The sequence below is a fragment of the Eutrema salsugineum genome, unplaced genomic scaffold, assembly GCF_000478725.1.
Source record: "Eutrema salsugineum unplaced genomic scaffold, Eutsalg1_0 scaffold_7, whole genome shotgun sequence".
Lineage (NCBI taxonomy): Eukaryota > Viridiplantae > Streptophyta > Magnoliopsida > Brassicales > Brassicaceae > Eutrema > Eutrema salsugineum.
In genome coordinates, this window is record NW_006256486.1 from 11,702,145 (window position 1) to 11,728,220 (window position 26,076).

Here is a 26,076-nt window from a genome sequence, read left to right on the forward strand (position 1 = left end):
GAATCTAGCCCTAAGCACTCCTAATCTAACACCTTAGCACCCTAACCTACACATCTAGAACCTCATTAAGCTAAACTACTCACTAATCATACTAATCTCTCTAAAACCTTTGCAAGTTGAGAAGATTGGCATGATTAATGATGAGAAATGGAGATGGAGAATATGGATGATGATGGGTTTGCAGCTTTAAACACAGAGATCTCTCAATCTCTCTGATTAAAACTCACAAAGGGGTGGAAGATGAAGATGGAGATGTTAGATAATGATGGATTTCAGCTCTAGACCCTAATTACTCTCTTGATTCAACCTAGAAAATGAAGATCTCTCTTACAAAGTTTAGGTTTTTCACAAAATAAGCAAAGAAAAAAAAGAGAATAAAGTTTAGTCTGCTGGATAATGCCTAAAACATATATATAGGTAGGGTTTCTTGCTGGGCCAACCTAGGACAAACTAAGTTTTGGCCCAAAAAAGGTCCACAAAAACGTCATGAAGCGAGAATGTATAGAGGTGATTTTGGCCGGTGTAGGACGTCGATATTTCTTCGCCAATTTGAGGCTGGTTACACCGAGACACTACACCGGCTGAATTCACCTCGGTGCGGTGTCAAGGATAGCTTCAGGGGATCAATACCGTGCAGAATTCAGTCGGTGCAGGATGTCGATATTTCTTCGGCAATTTGGCTTCCAAAAGCCAGCAAAAAACGTCAAGGTTCCAAGGTAATACCGACCAGATTTTGGCGGTACTCCTTCTCTATATGAATGTAGACCGCTTGCACCAAATCCTTAATAACTCCTTGCTCATTTGTCCGAACCTCGATCTTCTAACTCCACAAACCAGATGACGTCCTTATCTCCAGTTTAGTGAAGGGCTCAATCCCGTATGACATTGGAAAAGCCCCTCGTCTCGTCGGTTCTTTGAGGCGCATAGCGTAAGACCTGATTGGGCCGCGGGGCTTGTGTTCCTTCCGATGGAGATATCTCCCAGTTCCCGGCTCCAAATCGTCTGATTCCAAGTGTTTCGGAAACAAGACTTATTCCTATTGATTCTTGATGAAGACACCGGAGGTTGAATCGCATTGCAAGTCCTTTGTCCCACGCTATCAAAGTGAGGGTCTCGTATGCGCCAAACCATCTGTCCGAGTTGCTGTACACAGGTGAGGGTTCCTCCATGACCCCAACTCCAAGTTGCTCCCAAAAGTCTCCAAATGACCTGAGAATACTCCAAAAATGCAGGACACTCTAGGACCTAATGCAATTCTTTAATAAAGCTAGAACCAAAGACAAACTCTAATAAAACTAGCTAAATGTATGGATGAGAATCGATATTTGGACAAAAATGCAATCCTAAACATGACAAAATATGAGTATATCAACAATAATGATAACTAGATTTTTCAAGGCTCTAAATGAGGGGTTATCAATCCCTTTTGTCACTTTGCAGTACAAAGGGTATCAATCCATCATGTGTAGACACTAAGATGAAGGATCAGTTCTTAATTCAAGCCAAATGAGTAAGGTTTTGATGTTACTTCCACTAAACAAACTTAAAACAAGAATTAAAGCTAATGATCAACTTAAACAAGCAAATGAAAAGTGGTATGAATATGAGATGATGGAAGCATGAGATTCTAGACATGATAGTTGGCTAGGGTGCTTTGATGCTAAATCAGGAATGCTAATGATAATGATGAGACATGATTCAAGTGATTTAGAACTCTAATCTAGATTAATCCTCTCGTGAAGCCATTAACCTCCAGACTAATCCATTTTCAAACCAAATCATCATTTGTGAAATATGAATCAATGAGCATTAAGAAACAGTTCTAAAAGATCATTCAAGCAAATAACAAAACATCATCATGCAGCAAATGCTTAAACCTCTAATACAGCTCTTTCAGGAATTTCATCAAAACCATGTTGTGCATGAAATTCCCAGAATCTAGATCACAAGTGATGTGCAAAGATCTAGCCTAGAGAACAGCTTTTTAGAGAAATGAACCAATGAATCTAGCCCTAAGCACTCCTAATCTAACACCTTAGCACCCTAACCTACACATCTAGAACCTCATTAAGCTAAACTACTCACTAATCATACTAATCTCTCTTAAACCTTTGCAAGTTGAGAAGATTGGCATGATTAATGATGAGAAATGGAGATGGAGAATATGGATGATGATGGGTTTGCAGCTTTAAACACAGAAATCTCTCAATCTCTCTGATTAAAACTCACAAAGGGGTGGAAGATGAAGATGGAGATGATAGATAATGATGGATTTCAGCTTTAAACCCTAATTACTCTCTTGATTCAACCCAGAAAATGAAGATCTCCCTTACAAATTTTAGGTTTTTCACAAAAGAGGCAAATAAAACTAAGAGAATAAAGCTTAGTCTGCTGGATAATGCCTAAAATATATATAGGTAGGGTTTCTTGCTGGGCCAACCTAGGACAAACTACGTTTTGGCCCCAAATGGCCCAAAAAAACGTCATGAAGCGAGAATGTATCGAGGTGATTTTGGCCGGTGTAGGATGTTGATATTTCTTCGGCGATTTGATACTGGTTACACCGAGACACTACACAGGCTTAACTCACCTCGGTGCAGCGTCAAGGATAGCTTCAGGGGATCAATACCGAGCAGAATTCATTTGGTGCAGCATCTCGATAATTCTTCGGCAATTTGTCTTCCAAAAGCCAGCCAAAAATGTCAAGGTGCCAAGGTAATACCGACCAGATTTTGGTCGGTACTCCTTCTCGATATGAATGTAGACCGCTTGCACCAAATCCTTCATAACTCCTTGCTCACAGGTCCGAACCACGATCTTCCAACTCCACAAACCAGATGACGTACTTTGATCCCAGTTTGGTGAAGGGCTCAACCCCGTATGACGTTGGAAAAGCCCCCGTCTCGTCGGTTCTTTGAGGCGTATCGCGTAAGACCTGATGGGGCCGCGAGACATGTGTTCCTTCCGATGGCGATATCTCCCAGTTGACGGCTCCTAATCGTCTGATTCCAAGTGTTCCGGAAACTAGACTCATTCCGCTTGATTCTTGATGAAGACACCGGAGGTTGAATCGCATTTAAAGTCCTTCGTCCCATGCTATCAAAGTGAAGGTCTCATCTGTACCAAACCATCTGTCCGAGTTGCTGTACACAAGCGAGGGTTCCTCTATGATCATTGTTCAAGTTCATATTTCTTATTTCTTTAAAGAGAGATCATCATTAAAAGAATTCAAAGAGAGAGAGGTTGAATGCATGGGAGTTCATATTTCTTTAAAGAGAGATCATCATTAAAAGAATTCAAAGCTCATTGTTCAATTTATCAATTCTAGACTGCAATGCAAACTGGTTTACTCATAAAATTAGTCATACTTGTCACCAAATGAACCAAACTCAAGCACCAACCTTCACAAGCATTCCTAACCTCAACCTTTTGACATTCATTTAAAGTTTCAAGTGGATCATGTTCATGCAAATCAAGTGAATTCATTTGGCTTGGGACTGGGTTTTGAGATTAAAATGATCTCAATCAAGTAACTGGTACTCCATGCAAGGGTATCACTCAAAAATTAGTAGACTTTACTAAAATGCTAAGGGTAAAAAGCAATGGATGCATACAAAGATAGAACTGCATCTACCCCACACCCAAAATGCTTATCACACTCAACTTTAAACCTCTCAAGACTCTTTCTCTAGTCTACTCACCCCAAATGGCATTTTGCCTTTGACACTCAATCAGCTCTCCTCACTCTCTTCATTTCATCTCTTCGGGGAATGCTTTCTTTAACAACCACTTAGTGAGTTTCTTTTCTTTAACACACAAGCTCTTCCTTAATCCAACCTCTTTTTGAATCTTTTATTTTTCTTTTCATGAGACTCTTTTCATTTCAACACATGAGCTTTACATTCCAGCACACACTCGCTTTCTTTCATTTAAGCATTCATTCCCCTAACCAATCCGGTTCTTTCCACTTTCATCACTCTGATTTTTTTTTCTTTTTCAGCTCACACACTCAAAATCAATGCTCTCACTTTCACCTAAACCTAGAATAGCCCTTGATGTTGGACTAGTGTCTACATGCAGCACTATCTTTGTCGCTCTAAACCCAACACTTTTTACCAAGTTTACTAGAAACAAGGCCTCACAAATCATGCACACAAGAAGGGTGTTTAGGCTTCAAAGACAGTTTTGGCTAAAGGCAGGGAACTGTCTCAAGATGAGAGATCAGCTATTTGAGCTAGCAAGAGTGATTAAAAGGGATAAGAAAGCTCAAATATGTATGTGGTACCCATGAATTCACAATGATATGCACAAACATGATAATTAGATGTCAAATTCAAGGGTTCTCACTTAAGCAAGGTTGAGGCTATTCACAACTTGATTCAGCTAGCACAGAAGTATTGAGACACCAGTTCAAAGCATGGTTCACACTTGATTTCATACCAGTTTTGCAATGCATTAAAGGACCAAACTCTTAAAATGATGCTCTCTTCAAGAAAAAACCTATCATTACTCCCATTTGCATATGATGCAACCTATATGAAAATGCAAACTAGACTCAACCTAAAATGTGAATGCAACTACATGAGCATGAAGGAGAAGTGCAAAGCAAAATCACAAAATGCAAAGAGAAAATAAGCTAAGCTAGATGCATATTTACAAGGGTGGAGTGTTACCTTCTCAAGGACTTAGAGATGGGGCTGGAGACCCCATGGAGTATGATGGATTGCTGGATTGGTATGAGGGAGATCTCATGGCGTCCCTCTTGGCTCTGACCTCGTCTTCCTCTGACTATGGTGGTGAATGGTTCTCTGATCCGCAGATTCTAAGTAACTCCCCTTGGTGAGAGCTCTCGCCAACTTCTCCTCTTTGGAACCTCTCAAGCTTTGTACTCAGCTTCTTGATTTTAGCAGCCATGCTCTTAACTGTGCTTGCCAAAGTTTTCACTGTTTCCACCAGCTTCTTGGTGTTCTTGTCCTGCCACTTGTTCCACCTCTGAAGGTTCTTGGTTCGGTAATGTGCAGCAACAGTGGCATCATTGGGCATATGACCATCATAAGAGTCAAAGAAGTATCTATGACTCCCAGACACTGGGTCTGGCAAGAAGGGCTCTTTCTGAACCGGTTCCTGATCTCCATAATAATCATTAGCAGGCGCTCTCTGCTTCCCCAACTTCCTGATAGTTATAATGGGAGGATGGATCTCTGGGTTGTAGTGCTGATCCTTGGTGACATAGAAACTGATGTTTTTACGTTCAGAAAGTGAAGTGAGGGAAGGATTAGGCAGCAGGACTCTTACTTTCACCTTCTTATCAACGCTAAGGTTATAAGCAAAGGAATCACCCATAGCACCTTCAAGAAATGTAGTCTTGGCCAAATAAAGTGCATCCATCAACTTAAAACCGATTTGTTCACCTCTCATCTCAACTCCAGCACTCAGTAAAATAGGAGTGATCAGGCCTCCTATGCGCATGGAGGGTGCCTTCATTTTTGTGTCATGAGCCCATTTCCTAATTGAGAGAAGGTTCTTGACTAGAATGGCCGCCATTGTTGGTTTGTGAGGATTGCCGTTAAAAGTCATGCCACTGCTGAACTTAGGCATCAAGGGTTTAAGACCTTCTCCAATGAGCATCAACTCCTCATCATACACTGTTGAGTACTCTTTCTTTCCAAGGAAGGTGTGAGCTATGATCTTGTGCACCATCCTGAGCACTGGCCTCCTGATACAAGCTGCCTTTATTACACCAGCTGAATAATCACCACTTCTTATTGTCCCCTAGAGCTGATCCAGGTCGGTTCCATAGTAGATCAACCTTCTTGAAAACGTCCTCCCCTCAACAGTGAACCCAAAGCATTCACTTATCTCCCTAAAGGTCATCTCATAGCGCTCCTGTCCAATTTTGAATGCAATGGTTCCAAAACCATCTTCAAGCTGAGCTGGTCCAATCTCTCTATAGAAATCAACCTGAAGTGATGCAAGAAATTGGCAAGTAATCTCTTTGTAGGAAGGGTGAGGCGTTTCTATTAAGCTCCCAAGTCCAATGGATTGAAGCACTGCCTTTACATCTTCAAGAATACCAAGTTTCCCAAAGAGTTCAAGATCAGGGAAGTAGGTTCCTTCATGTGCTACAGCTTGGAGTTTTCTGAGATAGTCTAAGAAGGCGGAGGTTTTGGCTTTGGCTTCTTCACCACCTTCTTTTTCTTTTGGGGCACAACAGCTGGTGAACCCACATTGCTCTCTTCCTCACTAGATTCCACACTTGGGCTCCTCTCAAGTCTTTTCTGTTTCCCTGAAGCTCTTGAGCTTGAAGCTCTTAAAGCTGCTGCTTTCCCTTTGTTTTTAGAACCAGCAGAAACCGATTGTGGTCTTTCCCCTGAACCAGAAGCAACTGCCTTGCCATTGTCTATCCTTGGTACCTTGGGCATCAAAACAGGGTTTCCTCTTGCCATGGTACCTGTTTCAATAATTTCTCAAACAAACAATTAGTTTCTAGAGAAAAAAATCCTTGAAATTTCCAAAATGATCTTTGCTTGGAATTAAATCAATGGAAACAATTCAAGCAAAATCACATTAAGCATTCCCAAGCAGCACCAAGAGATTCTCACTTCAAAATAATTTTCTAAAATCCAAATTTCAGGTCAAGAACAACAAGTTCTAAAGAGAGTCTAAAATCAGGATTCAAGAAACATTTGGGCACAAGTGAGCTCGTTTCTAGCTACCCACGACCTAAACTCCAAGGTTTTAACTCAGTTTCAAGCAGTGCATTCTCAATTCCAAAAAAATTTCTTCAAGAAAAATCAAGAGAACAGCGATTTAGGGTTTTTGAACCTAAGAAGCAATTTAAGCAAAATGTACCTTGGAGCTGGGTTAACTGGTGCAAGAAATCAAAATGGCGCAAAGAAATCTCCAGGAAAATCGATTAACAAGCAATAACTCAAGCTTTTTGAGAGCAACAATGGTGTTTCTTCGCAAAAGTGGAGGAAGGAAAGAGAAAACCGATTTTCTGTGTGTGGACCAGGGCTGGAGGGTCTCTTTTCTGTCGTGGGAAACAGCTGGAAGTGGCTGGAATCTTTGACTTTGACTGAACCACCCTTCGGACCGCTGGACAATAGACTGCACCATGGTCATACCAACTTGATTTTGCTCGGTGTGGGAGGTCGGTGTGCTCTCAAGTTTCTTCCCTTTCTACACCGAGTTCTTGCACCAGGCGGAATCACCTCGGTGTGAGACAAGACTCGGCTCCTTCCTGCACTGCACCGACCTCATTTTCCTCGGTGTACCTGGTCAATATTTTCGCGGCATTTTGAACTTGTTTAGACCGAGCAAATGCACGGAGTGGAATCACCTTGGTGTGAGGTATCCTTTGCCATCTTGTGCTCCACACCGACCTCTCCTTGCCTGGTGTAACTGGTCGATATTTTCTCGGCCTTTTGAACCTGTTACACCGAGCAAACACACCAAGGGAAACCATGTCGATATGAATGCATTCCTCAGCCCATTTTTCATCTTTTCTCTTCTCCAATCCTTTCAAAACTGCACCTGGACCTTTCTAAAACCTGTACACACTTGAACAAAAGATTAAAACATCCTAAAAACAATCAAAGAAGGCAAGTAAAGATACTATATACAAGGATAAGCTTGGGATGTCTCCCAAGAGCACTTTGTTTAAAGTCTCTAAGTTTGACTTTGATACCAAGTTTATGCTGATGGTGGATCAAAAAGGGGAACTGATGTAGCTTCCTCCTTCTTTTGTGAGACTAGGTAGTGCTTGATCCTTTGGCCATTGACCACAAACTCTTGATCATCTGTACCTTCTAACACAACAGCTCCATATGGCCTAACTTCAAGAATCTTAAAGGGACCAGACCATCGAGACTTAAGTTTTCCAGGAAATAACTTAAGCCTAGAGTTGAACAGCAACACCAGATCACCTTCCTTGAACTCCCTTTTCAAAATCTTTTGATCATGTAGAGCTTTGGTCTTTTACTTATAGATCTTGGAGCTCTCAAAAGCCCCCAACCTGATCTCTTCAAGTTCATGGAGTCGAATTATTCTTTTCTCTTGAGCTGTTTTGATATCAAAGTTCAGCAACTTCACTGCCCATAATGCCTTGTACTCCAGCTCAACAGGAAGGTGGCAGCCCTTCCCATATAGCAGATTGAAAGGAGATGTCCCAATTGGAGTCTTAAATGCTGTTCTATAAGCCCACAATGCATCATCCAGCCTTTTGCTCCAATCTTTTCTGCTTGAGCTAACAGTCCTCTCAAGAATGGCCTTAATTTGTCTATTAGACAATTCAACCTGGTCACTAGTTTGAGGATGATAAGGAGTAGCTACCTTATGTTTCACTCCATGCTTCCTCAGCAATCCCTCCAAGGTTTTGTTCACAAAATGAGAATCTCCATCAGAAATAACAACCCTTGGTACTCCAAATCTTGGGAAGATTATGTTCTCGAACAACCTGACCACCACCTTGGAATCATTGGTAGGGGAAGCAATAGCCTCAACCCATTTGGACACATAGTCCACAGCCACTAATATGTACTGATTCCCAAAAGATGAGATGAATCGCCCCATAAAGTCCACTCCCCAACAATCAAAAATTTCAACCTCAAATATTGGATTTTGAGGCATTTCACTCCTCTTTGAAATGTTCTCATGTCTCTGACGGGTATCACATGCTGAAACAACCCTCTGAGCGTCCTTGAACATAGTAGGCCACCAAAACCCACTCTGAAGAACCTTGGCCACTGTCTTGAATGCTCCCATGTGACCCCCAAAAGCTGATCCATGGTACTCTTGCAACACAGGTTGCATCTCCTCTTCAGCAAGACACTTTCTATACAGCTGATCTTTGTTCAGGACATACAGGTAACGTTCATCCCAATGGTATCTTTGGACATCTTTGAAGAATTTCTTTCTGTAGTAAGCATCACTACAAAAAAAAGTGAATATTGTTACGAAAAGTTGTGACTTATTTTTTTTTGTAACAATTTTGTTACGATTCTCATACGAAAACCGTGACAAAATTATTTAGTCATAAAAGTGTTACCATTTCGTCATAATATTGTGACAAAATTAAAAGTAGCAAACTTTTGTCACTAATTGTGACGTAATTTTTACATAATATATAGTAACAAATATTGTTACAGATTTGCGACCAAATTTAGTAACTAAATTATACGATTTTTGTGACTAAACTTAAGTCACTCAAAGTTACAAATGTTTTGTAAGTACATCATCACAATTAGTTACTATTTTAGTTACTTTTAAGTTTGGTCATAGATTATGACATAATTGTTACCACTTTATGACATAACTGTTGCCACTTTGTGACAAGATTAAATCACAAGTTTATTTAAAAATAAATAAAGACTACAGAACGAGTCCTACGTACCTCCAATGGCTAACCCTAGACATCCTGCTCGTCGTCTGCCTCACCAAGATGAAAACGACCAACTCATTCACCGACTGAGTCGACTAGAGATGGTGGTAATGCACTTAATCGACGCTCAAGCAACATCTAGAGCCGCCCTTCGCGAGAAAATTGACAACATGTCAACTCACTTTAACAAAAAGCTTGAAGATCTTTCTGCTCAAGTTAAAACCATCGAGACTCAAGCAAACAAGGATGTTGAGACTATCAAGGAGAGGATAGAAGCAGTCGAAGGACGAGTTGGAGAAAACGAAGTTCGCATTCGCAAAGCCAGTGGGAACATCCGCACCTTAGAGGTCAAGCTTGATGAAGCAGAAGAAACTATTAACGACCATAACAACCAAACCTTACGTGGAAGAGATTTGGGATGGAGTACACAAGGTTCAAGACAAAGCAGAGGAAATCGACTCAACCGTGGACAAAGTAGTCTATGCTCTTGATGAAGTCGAAGAGAAGGTCGAAAAGCTTATGCAAGGACGTGAAACAAATGGTTTGACGCTTTCCATCAAAGATCTTAGCCTAAAGGAGGAGGAAACAGAGTTAGAAGGTCCAGAAATCAGTTTAGATGGCAAAGGAGAAGATGAAACAGAGGAAACAACTCGGAGTCTCTCTCCCGCGGTCGGAACTCTCGCGACCGCGGCCAACAACCCTCCAGCCGCTGTCGTGAGATTTCTGACCACGGCAAAACACTCCCCACCCGCGGTCGTGCAGCCTCCACCCGCGGCAAATGCTCCGTCAGATACGTTTCAGCCCCTTTCTATTCTTACAGGTCAATGCTCTTTTGATACATCTGCTGGGATGGCCAAAACCCCTCTTCATGAGCAAACGGTGTATGTTATCAGCTCCAAAACATCTCAAGAAGAAAATGAGGTACTTCCTTGCAACATAGTTTTAGCATATGTGGATGAATATGAAGGGCACTACCTCGAAGATGAAGACTATCGTCTGTTCATAGAAGGAGGAAATCCAGACAAAATGGTGGAATTAGGAGCACCAATCTCCAGAGAAAGGCTCATTGAATTCAACAAGTTTGTGAAATCGATCCCTCTTTACACAGGTTTCGATGATATATGGCATCTTGGTTGTTTGCAAGTTTTCTTTAGGTACAGCAAGAAGACAAAGGAGGATATCCGAACCTATTTTGGGAGGGCCAGACGTCTGACTTTTCTCAGAACATCACCTGATGCTGCAATCTATTCAATCCACCTTCAAAGACCGGAAGAGTGCAGCCACTACACCAACAAAATCAGCAAGGAAAAGCTTGACGAATTCAATGATGTGGTTCGAAATTTGCCTGAAGAAAAAAACCTTTGCCAGAGCTTGCAAGGACTTCATGATAGGCCACTACTTCTGTGAGAGCAAAGAATCAATCCCTTAGATAGAAGACTTGTTCAATTATGCCAGAAGAGGTAAACCTCGAACACTTCACAAAATCGAAGGTGTAGGTCAGTTTCTTATCTCTTGTTCTATTAGAGGAGAAATGTTTAAAAACGTGCTTTGTGATTCTGGAGCTTGTCTTAACATGATGTCCAAGGCAATTGCTTTGAGACTTGGTATTAAACACCTGCGCAGGACTAGAGCAGAGATTAGTCTAGCTGATGATTCCAATGCAACACCTCAAGGAATAGCTCATGAAATTCCTTTAAGAATAGGAGATTGCATAGTGCATGTCGACTTCTACATTGTCGAGACGAGAGATGCAACATATCCAGTGATTCTCGGATGGTCTTTTCTAGCAACTTCCGGAGCTATAATGGTCTGGCCAAACCGGAGGATTTCATTTGCTAATATCGACAAAGATGTCTTCACAGAAGTTGTTCCATACAACAGCAAAGCAGGAAAACGTTCTGCAACAGAAGAGTTTGAAGAAGAACTTTGGAGTGACGAAGAACCTGCTAGGCAAAGCAAGGAGATGTCGAAAAAGACTTGTCTCAGGACAAGGTCTTCTTCATTGGACTAAGCCACGTCCAACACCAAAAGTCGAGCTAAACGACTTAAAACAAAAGCGCTTAATGGGAGGCAACCCATTTAGGTATTGTTTTCCTTAGGATTTTTCTTTCTTTTTCTTTTGATCTTTTTCTTTTTCTTAGTTTCAGGTGTTTCTTATAAAATAAAAAAGCAAAAAAAAAAAAATTAGAAAACCTGAAAAAACCAAAAAGAAGGATGGTCCTTGACTGCTCGGCCCAGCAGGAACTAAGGAGAAGTAGGAAGAGGCCGCGAAATAAGCCCTTGCAGTCACAGACGTCCTGACCGCGGGAAACGCCTCTTCAACCGCGGTCGCGTGTTTCTGACCGCAGCCAAGCACCTGTTTGCCGCGGTCACGTGGCTCCTGACCGCGGAAAATGGTCGTTGAGATAAAACCCGACCCCAAACCACCGACTTCACTTCATTCCACCTCACCAATCCCCACTCCACCTCATTCATCACCCTCCACCACCTTCATCACCACCTATCACCTTCCCAAACCTCTTCGAATGAATCCGGTTCATCTCCACCAGCATCCCGGATCCAGGTAAGTTCTCTTTGGCCTTACCAATTCGATTATCTATGCATTTTTCTCATCCAATCTCGACTTGTTTCACACTGAGAACAGTGCGATTTAAGTATGGGGGAGGATTTCATCCCTTTCTAACCACTTTTCTTTCATGAGTCTTGCATTATCTACACTTTTTGCATTTTTCTTAAAGTTTTTCAAAATCGGTTTTCAAAACAAAATACGTTTTAAAAAGGGAATGGTGAACATGAATCAATGATAGTTGATTGTGTGCTTATAGACTGTTCCTAGTGACATGCTCATTCATGATTTAGGACTAGACTAGGCGGTAGCTAAGCACATTTGAAACAAAGTACCCTAGAGGAATTTGAATGATTTCGATTTAGATGAAGGAATACACTAGCTCTATTTTATTTGGACTTAATTTTCTCATTGAAGCATTAGACCAAGGAAACGAATCATACATTCAGGACTCCTTTATCGTTTTACCACTCTTAGTTTATCCTGAATGGCTAGTTCATCTTTAGCTAGTTCCCCACCTTAACCAGTCCTCTTTCAAACCACATGCATTCTTGTTTTCTATTGTCTTATATGCAGATAAGTGAAAAAACGTTGGAGAGAAAGAGGAATGACGCAGTTTGCAGTCACCAAGGACAGAGACCTGCGATTTGCCGGAAAAGTTCCCAGAAGGATTCAACACAAGAGGAAGCTCAGTTTGCCTTAGAAAAATCTCAAAATTTGGTACAATCTCGTCCTCTAGTCTCTCTCTCTTTAAAAGGCATTTCCTACTTAAAAAAAAAAAAATTCGGAAAATAAGAAAAGAAAGGAAATAAAAGCCTTAGAGAGTCTAGAGATGTCGAATTTTAAGTCCCAATGCAACTGGAGTTCGATTTTATGGAGTTTTGGAGATCATTTTCTGATTCCAAGAAAGAATCTAAGTCTGGGGAATAGCTGTTTACAACAAAGGAGGAAGGATTATGCAACAACATTTGGCAAGAAGAAGTGACTGAAAATTGCGGTCATCAACAGGTCCTTATCTCTCTTGCGGTTTTGCATATTATCTTGCATCCTCCAGATCATCAGGTAACCCGAAATACTTTAACTCCACCTCTTAAACAGCCCTTTAATGCCAAACGCCGTCTACCCTGGATGATGTCTTTAATGAGAACTCACTATTGAACTTAATGAATGTAGAGAGCTAGTTGACTGGAATCAAGATTTAGATTGTTTAAGTTTTGCATGACGGAAAAAGTCGACTAGTATCTTTTGTGCATTGGTGAGAATTTTCTAGACTAAGTTGTGGATGATGCACTATCTTTGGTCCTAGTTTAGGAGTTCATGTCTCTGAGATTTGTGCATTCCCTATTTTTGTTTTCACTTAACCAGTTTAGGCTTTTGCTTTGTTTGAGGACAAACAAAGGTTTAAGTCTGGGGGAGTTGATAACACCGTATTTTGACGACTTTTATGGATCGTTTTGAAATACTTTTTCTATGTTTTTAATTGCTTTTAAGTATTTTTATTACTTTTTTTCTAGTATTTGTAGTTCCAAGACTATTTTCAGGTAACTTAGGGAAAAACTTAACAAAATTTATAGAAAACAAGATTTCAGCTCAGAGTCAAACCGTCAGAAATTCACCCCCGGTTGAAGGCCTTTTCACCGTCTGATCCAGCTCAAATTTGGAGATCTTAAATATGGAAGTATCAGCTTTCCAGCACATTTTACAGCTTGGCAATCCAACGGTTCAATCAAAAGATACGCGAAGAGCAAGATGTCCCGTAAACCAGCTGGCAAGCGTTTCCACCCGCGGCCAACAGGTCATTTCCCGCGGTCAGAAGCACCGGGACCGCGGCCAGCCACCCATTTTCTGCGGTCACAGCCATCCCGACCGCGGCCAGCCAACTCCGAGCTCGAAGGCCCATTTCTGAAGCCCAAAATGATTTCCTCATTTGGAGAAACCCTAAGTGACGCCCAGAGATGTCTTGAGCACTATAAATACATGTTTTAGGAACCCTAATTCGTATGCCTTCATATGTTCTTATTATTTTAGAATACTTTTTAAGTTTTAGGTTTTAGGGAGATAGAGATCTATCTCTTGAACCCTTGTTCTTTCTTTTTCAATTTCGGTTTCTCCTATACTTTTTAATACTATGTTTTTGATTTCGTTCATCATGTCTGAGTAGTTTTATTGTTGGGATTAAGGGATTTTCGATGGGGATTTATATGTTCGATGAGGATTCCATGTGCTTTTGAGCCGAATCTTAGAACTTTTTCTTCTGAATTCGTTTTTACTGCATGAGAGTAGCGTCATGAACTACAATCTGATCCAGATGCTTGGTGACACGAAAGTGTTCATCCGGTGTCAGATCTAGTTTGGCAGAGCAAAACAAACATAGGAGTGGAAACCTACCTATGGGCGATTTGTGAATGCTGACGAGTCTTAAACATAATGCACCTCTTCTTTTCCAGGGCCAGAGTGGAAACCTACTGGTCAGGGTTGAGAGAGATAGTTGTCTATGATCACGACAGTGGCGTATTCATACGTCCGTGACTCCAGTTCGAAAAGTTTAAGCTAAGATCTTATCAATTTTACTCTCTAGCAATGTTTTGAATCGTTCGTACCCCTGAGAAAACTTCCCTGAACCCCAACGCTTTTTTCCTTATAGTTTCACACCGTTTTTATTTCAAGCTTTAGTTCAATATTCTCATTCCTTTTTAATCGATTTTCATTTAAGCAATTAGATTAGTCTTTTGCTCTTTTTTACCTGTTTTCGTTAAGTTTAGTTATTAGGTCATTTAATTCCCGTATTTTCTCCTTAAGATTTAAACACATTACCAAAACTCTAACAAAACTTTCCTGGTTCTAGACTTCCTTACTTTATATTTCTTTCAAAGGCTTTTGCAGAAAAGATCCTCCTTCCCTGTGGATTTGATCCCTAAGTACTACAATCGATCAGCTGTGCACTTGCGGCTATTGATTTAATTTAGGGTAAAACTTGACAACCCTCTCGACACACACGCACATCAACCTCTTTGCACAATAGCCTACTCAGAGGCGTAGCTATTCTTGAAAAGTCTTTGATGAATCTTCTGTAAAACCCTGCATGCCCAAGGAAACTCCTTATCCCTTTGACTGAGTTTGGAGCTTGTAGATTCACCATCACTTCCACCTTTGCTCTGTCCACTTCTATTCCAGCTTCTGAGACCTTGTGCCCCAACACTATCCTCTCTTGGACCATGAAGTGATATTTCTCCCAATTTAACACCAAGCTGTGCTCCTCACATCTATCCAGGACCTGAGAAAGATTAGACAAACAAGAGGAGAAAGAGTGTCCATAGACTGAGAAGTCATCCATGAAGACCTCTACTTTCTCCTCAATCTGATATGAAAAGATAGACATCATGCAACGCTGGAAAGTCGCAGGAGCATTGCACAGCCCAAATGGCATGCGCCTATAAGCAAATGTCCCATAAGGACAGGTGAATGTGGTCTTCTCTTGGTCTCTTGGATCTATGGGGATTTGAAAGAATCCAGAGTAACCATCTTCAAAACAAAAGAAGGGATGGTTTGCAAACCTCTCTAGCATTTGATCAATAAAAGGCAAAGGAAAATGGTCTTTCCAAGAGGCTGCATTGAGGTTTCTATAATCCATACACATCCTGTGTCCAGTTATAGTCCTAGTAGCAATCAGCTCATCCTTCTCATTTCTTATTACTGTCATTCCCCCCTTTTTGGGCACTGGTGAAACCCATCTAGAGTCTGAGATTGGATAAATTATCCCAGCCTCTAGGAGTTTGAGAATCTCTTTCTTCACTACCTCTTTTAAGTTGGGATTGAGACGCCTTTGGTGCTCTATGGATGACATGGACTCTTCTTCTAAGTGAATCCTATGAGTGCATAGGGAGGGTGAGATACCTTTTATGTCATCCAGAGAGTAGCCAATGGCTCTCCTATGTTTCCTCAACTCTTCTAACAACCTATGCTCTTGGTCCTCTAACAGCATATCATTGATAATGACAGGATAAGACTCATTGAGACCTAAGAAAGAATACCTGAGCCCCTTGGGAAGGGGTTTGAGATCAAGTTGAGGTGCCCTAGATTCATCCCAATCCTTGTCAAATGCATCTAGTGAGGCTTGTTGTGGCTTCTCTGCTTGTGCTTCACCTTTAGCCTTGTTGCATTGCTTCTGAACCACCTCATTCATCTCTTTAAGCCTCATTTCTGAACCAGCGGCCGTGTTCACACCGACCTCATTTCCCTCGGTGTGGGAGGTCGATATTTTCTCGAGATTTTGGACCTCCTCACACCGAGCTTGCACACAAACTGAATTGACCTCGGTGTGGCTTAAAGACTCAGCTCCTTTCATAGAATCTTGAGAGACCGACCTGAATTCCCTCGGTGTGCCTGGTCGATATATTCTCGGCATTTTGTCATCTCCCACACTGAGCTGAACACCGAGTGAATCCTGGTCGATATGAATGCAAGGTCTTGACACAATTGAGCTTCTAAACCGGTTTTCTTTAGCCTCTGAACCTTCATAGTGCAAGTTCAAGTAAGAACTGGTGCTCCCCTCTGGTTTGTGAGAGTCTAAAAGCTTCATGAGCTCCAAAGTTTCATCCTCAAGATAGCCATGGTCACCATGTTCTTTTGTTAAAGCTATCTCAAGATGATCTTCTGTGTTTAACTCCTCTAACAGCTCATCAGCAAGCTCATCCATGGTCTGAACATAGAAGACTTGTCCTTCTATTGTTGGCTTCTTCATCATTTCATTAACATCAAACTTCAGCCTTTCAGAACCAAGTTGAAGCTCAATTATGCCTCCTCTTACATCAATAATTGCTCCTGCTGTGGCCAAGAAAGGCCTGCCTAAAATAAGAGGGTCAACTGGTTCCTTATCCATCTCTAGCACCAAAAAGTCTGTAGGCACTTCAAAACCACCTATCTTTACTGGCAGATCCTCTAGCATTCCAACAGGTAACCTCACAGATCTATCAGCAAGGACAAGGGAGATTCTTGCTGGCTAAAAAGTTCTAAAGCCCAGTTTTCTGGCAATGGAGAAGGGCATTAAGCTTACTGATGCACCCAAGTCACAGAGACATCTAGCAAACATCAGAGGACCTATAGCACAAGGGAGTGTGAAGATACCTGGATCAGTTAACTTCCTTGGAATTGACTTTCTCTGAATAATGGTACTGCACTCATGGCTCATTACCACCATACCTTGAAGCTCTTTAGTCTTGTTCAGAATAGCATCTTTTAAGAACTTACCCATCTTTGGCATCATTAAAAATGCTTCAATGAGAGGCATTGTGAGTGGTGTCTCATTGAGAGCCTTCTCAAAGACAGCTCTTGCCTTGTCTACAAGCTGCTTCTTGAATCTCCCTAGAAATGGGAGCTTAGGTTGGTATGGAGGTGGTGGAATATATAGCTTTTCTGGTTCAGGTTCCTTTTCCACCTCTTTACCCTTTTTCTTTCCTTGATCTTTCAGCAACTTGGTCATCTTTTAAGGCTGCCTCCCACTCAGTTTGATCGTTGTCCTCAATGATCACATTGTTGTGCTCAATACCAGGTAGCTCTTTGCCACTTCTCAGTGTAATGACTTTAGCATACTCCTTGGGGTTGGGTTCAGGCTTACCAGGAAGTTGGCCTTTGTTTCTTGAGCTAGATGCCTGATTTTGCTTCAATTCCTTGATGTCCTGCTGCATTGATGCATACTGGCTTGCAAACACTTGTTGACGCTGAAGCAGCTGTTGTAGAATCCCAACCATATCTGACCCCCTTCTTGGCTGCTGGTGAACAGGTGATGACTGAAACTGATGCTGAACCGGCGCCTGCTGCTGGAACTGTGGTGGACCAAACCCTGGTGGTGCCTTTGGCTGTTGCTGTAAACTGAAAGAAAACTCTGAAGTGGTTGCTGATGCTGACTGTAACCCTGATTCTGAACAAACTGTTTCTTTGGTTGAAAAGACCCTTGAAAGTTGTTCTGGGGAACAAAATTCTGTGGAGCTTGAGAGTTAGGGTAGATTTGGTCTTGTGGGTTTGCTACATTATGATTCCTGTAAGAGAGGTTCTGATTTACATTAGAATACTGATACCTTTGGAACCTCTGATTCCCATTATAGTTTAGCTCTTCCTGAGTAATACCCTCTTCACTGATGTTCTCAAAGCATTGAGAAAGTTCCTCATACTCTCCTACAAAGTGCATTGGCTTTTGAGTGGTCAATAGCACCTTGTCCAGCTTGCTTTCAAGTGTTCTAAAGTCCTTCTCATACCTTTGATCCCTGCTTGAACTCTCACTCTTATTGGCTCTATCAAAGTCTTCTCCATATGTATCATTGCTCATTGCCAAGTTCTCAACCAGCTCTAAAGCAGCATGAATCTCCTTTCCCAGAAAGTTTCCATTGGAGGCAGTGTCCAGCTGGTTCCTAATCTTGGGAAGAGCCCCTCTATAAAGTGTGCTGAGAAGAGAAGCCTCACTAAACCCATGGTGTGGGCACTGATTAGTGTAGCTCCTGAATCTCTCATATGCTTCACCAAAACTCTCATTGCTATGTTGAGTGAAGCTGGAGATTTGGTTTCTTAGCTTTGCTGTTCTGGAGGTTGAGAAGAACTTAGACAGAAATGCCTGCTTGCATTGCTCCCAGGTCTGAATGGAGCCTCTTGGGAGATTCTCTACCATTGGTGAGCTTTGTCACCAAGACTGAAAGGGAATAATCTGAGCTTGAAACTCTTCTCAGATACTCCATTTATCTTTGTCAAGTCACAAACCTTGTCAAATTGGTCCAAGTGTTGCAAAGGATCTTCCATTGCTAATCCATGGAACTTGGAGTTTTGGACCATATTCAGCAAAGATACCTTGACTTCAATTGTTGTTCTGCACAGATGGTGCTTGAATTCGAGCTCCATACTGATGAGCATTGGCCCTGTCATTCTCTCCTACATAGACCTGTGGCTGCTCATATCTCCTTTGTTGGTTTTGGAAGGGCTGTGGGTTGTGCACCTGTTGTCTTTGCTGTACATTGGCCTGATGCCTTTGCTGATGAGCTGGAGCTTGTCCCTGGTGGACATAAGCTTGCTGTTGATGCTGCTGTTCCTGCTGAACATTACCCTGATGGAACCCTTGACCAGCTCCATTTCCAGCTGCATTACCAGCTCCATTTCCAGCTGCATTACCAGCTCCATTACCTTGCTGCACCTGAGCCTGTTGCCCCTCTTGAGCCTGCGGCTCAATGTCAACCAGATGCTGTCTTTGATCTTCCATATCAGCCTGATCAGCCTGTCTTCCACGCCTATCCCTTCTTGGAACAAAAAGATTAATGTTGTCGTTTAAGGGGAAAGGTGGACCACAGCTTCTTGATCTGGACCTGGTGTTCATTGATAACACCGGATTTTGACCATTTTTATGGATCACTTTAATGTCTTTTACAGGTGTTTTTACTCCATTTTCAAAGGTTTTCAAAGGATTTCTATGTTTTTGGATTTTAAAAGACTTTTCAGGTAATTTGGGATAAAGAGGCACAAATTGGAACAAAAAGACTCTTTTGGATAAATGTAGACCGTCAGAACTCTCATGGAGAGACGAAGACCTTCTCACCGTCTGATCACCCTCAAAATTGGACACCTTATAGAAGAATCAACCAGCTATCAAATGCACTTAGTTTGGAGACATTCCAACGGTTGGATCTCAAGATATTCTAGTAGCCCCGGAGCCACTCGAAGACGGCCACCAAGTCACGCGACCGCGGCCAACAGCCCATTCCCCGCGGTCACAAGGCCAGCTACCTATTTCCCGCGGTCACGTCACTCTCGACCGCGGCTGGCTAACTCCGAACTAAAGCCCATATTTGTGAAGCCCAAAGTCATTCTCAGCCTCAATTCGGGAACCCTAGAGACCATGGAGTATTGAAGACTATAAATACTTGTCATTTAGGTCGTTTTTAGACACCACCCTTCATACTTTACAGAAACCCATTTTCCTTTAGCCGTTTATATGCGATTTTTGTAGAAGATTGTTCAAGTCCGAGTTCTTCAATAGAGAAGCTTTCTTCATCTCTTTTCTTTACTGTTTTTGATTAATTTTATTAAAACCAATGATGATGTCGACCTCAGCAATGTCTGAGTAGATCCCGATTTGGGCTTAGGGTTGATAGATAAGACTTTTTAGGGTCTCAGGGCTATCAATCCCCTTGTCAATGTAGCACAAAGAGGTTTATCAATCCAGATGTGGTGTTAGACACTAAGCTATATGATCAAGTTCTTAATTCAAGCAAACAAGAGTGGGTTTTGATTAATCTAGAGACAACTATAAACATAAACAGGATTAAAGACTAATGACAATGACAAATGATATGATGTGAATATGATATGATGGAGGCATGCGATTCTAGACATGATAGTTGGTTAGGGTGCTTTGGTGTTAAACTAGAAATGCTAATGACAATGATGAGACATGATTCAAATGATTAAGAACTCTAATCTAGGTTAATCCTCTCATGAAGGTATTAACCCCTATACTAATCCATTTCCAAACCAAATTCCCATTTGTGTAATATGAATCAATATGCATTAATAAACAGTTCTCAATGATCATTCAAACATTTAACAAATCATTCCCATGATGAAAAATTGCTTAAACCTCTAACACAACTCTTTCAGGAATTTCATCAAACACTTTTGGTGCATGAAATTCCCAGAATCTAGATCTCAAGTGATTATCAAGGATCTAGCATAGAGAACAGTTGTTTAGAGAAATGAATCAATGAATCTAGCCCTAAGCACTCCTAATCTAACACTTTAGCACCCTAACCTACACATCTAGAACCTCATTAAGGTAACTACTCACTAATCATGATCAACACACTAGATCTTTTGCAAGATGTGTTGTTAATCATGATTAGAAGTTGATTTTGATGATAAGAAATGATGAACAAGAAGGAAAGAAACTGCAAATCGATTTTAAACTCTCTAAAACAAAGTGTATTCAGTGGGTTTTTCACAAAAGGGGAAAGAAGACTAAAAGTAGATTAAGTCTCCTCTACAAATTAGGTCTAAAAACCTTATAAAGGAGGCTTGGGCGAACCGGGTCAACCCGGAACAAACCGGGTACTGACCCGGCCTTGATGGGCAAAGAAGGGTTTGCCACGGTCTGGTGCATCCTTGGTGTGACCGTGGCATTCCTGACCGTGTCAAAGTCTTTACTTGTGTTCTTGGTTCCTTTTGATGCCACGGTCTGATCAAGCTTCATCTGGGACTCGTGGCAGGTTAACCGTGTCAAACGCCGAAGATGTGTAAAGGTTGCCACGGTCAAGCCCCCAGACCGTGGCATTCAGACCGTGCCAAAACCCGCATGCATGTGAAGACCTTCCCAGCCAAGTATATGCTTGCCACGGCCAAGTCTCAGGTCGTGGCGTTGAGATCGTGTCAAAAGCCGAAACTGTGTAGAAGTTATCTCCAGCCACTTGTTCATTTGCCACGGTCAAATCCCAGACCGTGGCATTAAGCTCGTGCCAATCGCCGAAGGTTTCAAGATGTTGCCACGGCCAAGCCTCATACCGTGGCATTTAGGCCGTGTCAATCGCCGAACGGTTGCTAAGTTCCTCTCAGCCAAGTGTGTGTTTGCCACGGTCAAGTGTAGACCGTGGCATGAAGATCGTGTCATTGGCCGAGGGTGCACAAAAGTTGCCACGGCCAAGTGTGGACCGTGGCATTGAAATCGCGGCATGTTTAACTTAGTCATCCTGGGCTGTCTGGACCATCTCGCATTCCGGAGAGTGTAACTTCCTGGAGACCTGTCCGAATTGAGTAATTCCGGTTGCAGAAGACAGAGGACTCATTTATCTCCAACTTTTGTGAAGGAAGTTTCAGTGCTTGGGAAGTGTAAGGTTTCCTGGAGGGCACATCTTTGAAGCGCATTTACACGACCAGAGAGAGGCGCCTAGACATGTGTCCATTCCGGAGACCGTATCTTTCTGCTCAAAGCTCCGAATTGATTGATCTCGGATGTTCTGGAAAGAAGACTCAAATTTCTCTGATTCTCATGAAGGCCCCGGAAACTGAATCGGCCTGGAAGTGCACCGTCCTTCGCATCTTTCAAAACTGATCTGCTCGGTCCGGAATACCTGCGAGACAGGGGTTCCTTCCGACTAGCTTATCTCTCTGCTCACGCGTCCGAATTCCACGATTCCACTTGCTATGAGACCGTGCTCCAATGCTCTCCAACTTCTATGAAGGACCCGCCGTCTGAATCGGACCGGAAGGCTCCCCGGACAGGCGATTTCTGAGACTCGTTCACACCCGGAGATTTTGGCCGATACACTTCATTCGCGGTACATGGAAATGGCCGGTAAAGCTTCCCGCGGTACATGAAAATGGCCGGTGAAACCTTCCTGGCCAGCGAGAATGGCCGAAAATCTCCCAAGACCCAATTTTTCCACTTTTTCACTCTTTGCTCACCATTCCACCTCCTGGATTCATCTTTTCAGCTCCATATTCACCTGATAGACACTCAAAACATGCAAAGACTCATTGGGACCTAATGCATCTCCTAAGTTCTAAAACAAACCCTAAGGACCTAAAATACATGAAATAAAACATGATTTGGAATGATTTATGCAACCTAAATGATGCAAATTATGAACATATCAAGGGTTCCCGAAAGGGGCTCTCATAATCGATTAAAACATCTAAGTTTATAGATCTGGGATTGCAACTTTGTTCTCTGTTTATTCTTGTTCTTATTGCATGTATGCTTGATTGATCACCTAGTATCTGATCTAGATAGTTAGTGTTGCGAAAGTTTTCATTAAGTATCAGCCCTAAAATGAAACAGGCGATTTTTCTGTAGGAGTGGAAACCTACCTGCGGCGAGATCGTGAGTATTGACGAGTCTTGTGCAGCTCTTGCGTTCTCTCCCTTCAGGGCCAGAGTGGAAACCTACTGGTCAGGGTTGCGAGAAACAGTTGGTTATGATCACGACAGGGACGTAGTCATACCGCCGTACTCTAGCTCTAGAACCCTATATATCAATATCCGTCAATCCCAATCTATCTACCCTGGTGTTAAAACCGATTATGATCCCTGTAGAGTTCCCGAAAGCTCAGCGTTTTTAGCCATAGTTTACAAACCAATCGAGTTTTACTTGCTTATTTAGATCCGCATTTCAATTGTTTTAGTTCGATATTTTGCTTGCTCTACTTGCTTTCTATTCGATTTTTCTACTTGTTTTCTAGGATAGATTTATTTGCTTTCTTTTGTTTTAGTTTAATCCGTGAAAACCAACCAACCTCTAAAACCAATCTAGTCTAGACATAAAGTTAGAAACCGTAGAAGAATACCAGGCACACAAATCTCTGTGGATTCGATCCCTAAATACTACAACTGATTAGCTGTGCACTTGCGGCTTTCATTTGTTTTTGTTAAGGGTAAAACTTGTTCCCTCACGCAGTTGACACGCATCAAGTTTTTGGCGCCGTTGCCGGAGATTTGTTTTGCTGCCTTTTGCTATTTTTCTTGTTCTAACTTCTGTTCTAGACACCTGATATCTAGTTCTTTCTTAAAGTTTTTCTGAATTATCTTTCCCTTCCTTTGTTTTTCTCTGAATTGCATGAATACCAGGCGCAGACCTGTAGAAAACATTCCAATTCTAGACGAGATAGACAGACACGAAAGAGAACTTCAAAGACTTGGCCAACGACGACCAGCTTGGAGATCCTATTAACCGAGATTCAAATATGGACCAAGACGGGTCCGAACATGGAGAAAATGAAGAGAATGATCACAGAGGAGGTGATCATGCTCGATGAGATGGAGAGGAGGATGAGGTTCCTCCGAGAAACCACCAGAATCGCGAGAGAGAAGAACGTGAAGATCTTGATGCACCCATCAATGCAGCCGATGGTGACCACCAAGGAATGCAGCCGAATGGGCGCGCTAACCGCCCTGTGCAGCCAGAAAATCAACACCGAAGACAAGCCAGGAACCATCGCATAGCTGATTTCGATGCACCTAATCAAAATTTTCAGAACCGATCTGCAATTCAAGTTCTATTTCCGAACCGGAATGAGTTTGAAGTCAAGCCTCAAATCACTTCTATACTAAGTCAAGGTCGAATTTGTTGAGAACAAAGATCTCAAGCTTTCAACAAGGACCGACTGAATCTTTCTATGAAGCCTGGGAACGTTTTAAGGAGTATGAACGTGATTGCCCTCACCATGGATTTCCTGGATCAAGCCTGCTGAGCACATTTTACCGAGGTTTGCAACAAAAATACAAACTTTTGCATGATACAGCTAGCAATGGAGATTTTGGACAAAAGACGATAGCACAAGGAAGAGCCCTCATCAAGAATTTGGCTCAAGCCAATAGCAATGATTGTCCTGAATACGATCGTGCGACGAAGCAAACCGGAACAGACAACAAGGAGATAACCGAGTTAAAGAACATGATGAGCCAGCTTTTGAAGAGCAAAAATCGCCCAATCCATGCTTGTGAGACCAACAATGGCGCAGAAGATGAAGGACCTAGTGATATCGATCACATTAATCAAACCTTTCAAGAAGAAGAGGTGAATTATGTAGGAGGACAAGCACCATACCCAAACCGCTTCAACAATGGTTTCAACAATAACTTCCGGAACGCAAATTACAACAATCTCTCTTACCGCAATCCAAATGTGGAGAATCCTCAAGATCAGTACTACCCACCACAGAAAAAATCCTTCCAAATTAAGTTCCAAGGTGGAAACTTCGGAGGGACAAGAGCTTATCAACCGCGACAGCCATATAACTACCAATGTACGGGTTTTAACAATCAATTTGTACAACAGCAAGGAGTCACGACGAACAAGCTAGCTTCACAAATCGGTAGACTTGAACAGTCCATCCAACAGTTCGTTATGACGAACGAAAAAGCATCTAAAGACATGAACGTGAAGGTTGACTGCATGTACAATGACCTGAACGGGAAGTTTGAAGCTTTATCTTCGCACGTCAAAAAGCTAGACGTGCAAGTCGTCCAAACAGCCGACTCTATGAAGAGGCAAATTGGAGTTCTTCCAGGAAGAGTTGAGGATAACCCAAAGAGATTTTGTAATGCCATAACCACATTGCCTGAAGAAGAAGCCCGAACCAATGGAAAGAAAGAAGAAACCTCAATCTTTGTACCACTTTACAAGGATGTCGATGCCAAGAAGCCACCATTCAAGGTACCTCAACGATCACCGTTTCAAAGGCTTACAAAAGCCAACGATCCGGGACGTTTTGTTTTCCAATGTTTCATTTCAGGAATCAAGTTCACAGACTGCCTGTGTGATTCCGAAGCCAATGTCAACATCATGTCAAAGACATTTGCCAAAAAATTGGGCATAAAAACCTTAAGGACATCACGGTTAAGGTTATCTTTGGAGATTCATCTCAAAAAGATACTGAAGGGGCGATTCATAATCTACAAGTTCTAGTGGGAGACAAGATTGTTCCAGCAGATTTCCAAGTCCTGGAGATGGATAAAGACAAGGAGAGGCCACTCATTTTTGGGAGACCATTCCTAGCTATCGTAGGAGCAGTAATCGATCACGCAAACCGGCATGCTGTTTTCCTCAATGTAGATCGCAGAAGGTTTTATCCGACTATCCTAGATAATTTTCCAAGCAAAGGAAACTGGCCAAAAGAGAAAGAAAAGGAGAAGTTGAAAGCTTTTGCAAAGATCAAGATCATCATTCCACCGGATGCAATAGAAACTAGTGAGAACCAAATCCAGGAGCTGATCGAACCCACAAAAAGGGTTTTAAACAATGTTAAAGTCCGAAAGAAGAGTAAAGGAAAGACGACGGCCCCTCAAGGAGAAGAAGTAAAACCTCCAGCGACCGGAAGTGATAAGGGCACATCAAGTGGAGTGCCATTCAAATCAGCCTGATTCTTCTTGCCATACGTCGAGCTAAACGACTTAAAACAAAAGCGCTTAATGGGAGGCAACCCATTTAGGTACTCTTTCTTTTAGATTTCTTTTCCTTTAAAAAAATTATGTTTTCTTTTTCTTTGAAGTTTCAGATATTTTATAAAACAAAAACACAAAAAAATCAGAAAATTAGAAAAACCAAGAAGAAAAGGGTAGGTTTTTAGCTGCTCGGCCTGGCAAAGACCTGAAAGTTGGACGA

At 41.9% G+C, this 26,076-nt stretch overlaps 2 non-coding genes across 2 annotated transcripts; one reads left to right on the forward strand and one right to left on the reverse strand.

The window, feature by feature from the left end:
• Positions 1-18,406: 18,406 nt before the first annotated feature.
• LOC112083149 lies at positions 18,407-18,513 on the forward strand. Its single transcript, XR_002897448.1, has one exon. It is a non-coding gene; the product is annotated as a small nucleolar RNA R71 (small nucleolar RNA).
• A 5,521-nt stretch (positions 18,514-24,034) lies between these two features.
• On the reverse strand, positions 24,035-24,143 carry LOC112083207. The gene has a single exon (XR_002897504.1). It is a non-coding gene; the product is annotated as a small nucleolar RNA R71 (small nucleolar RNA).
• Between the last annotated feature and the right edge of the window lie 1,933 nt (positions 24,144-26,076).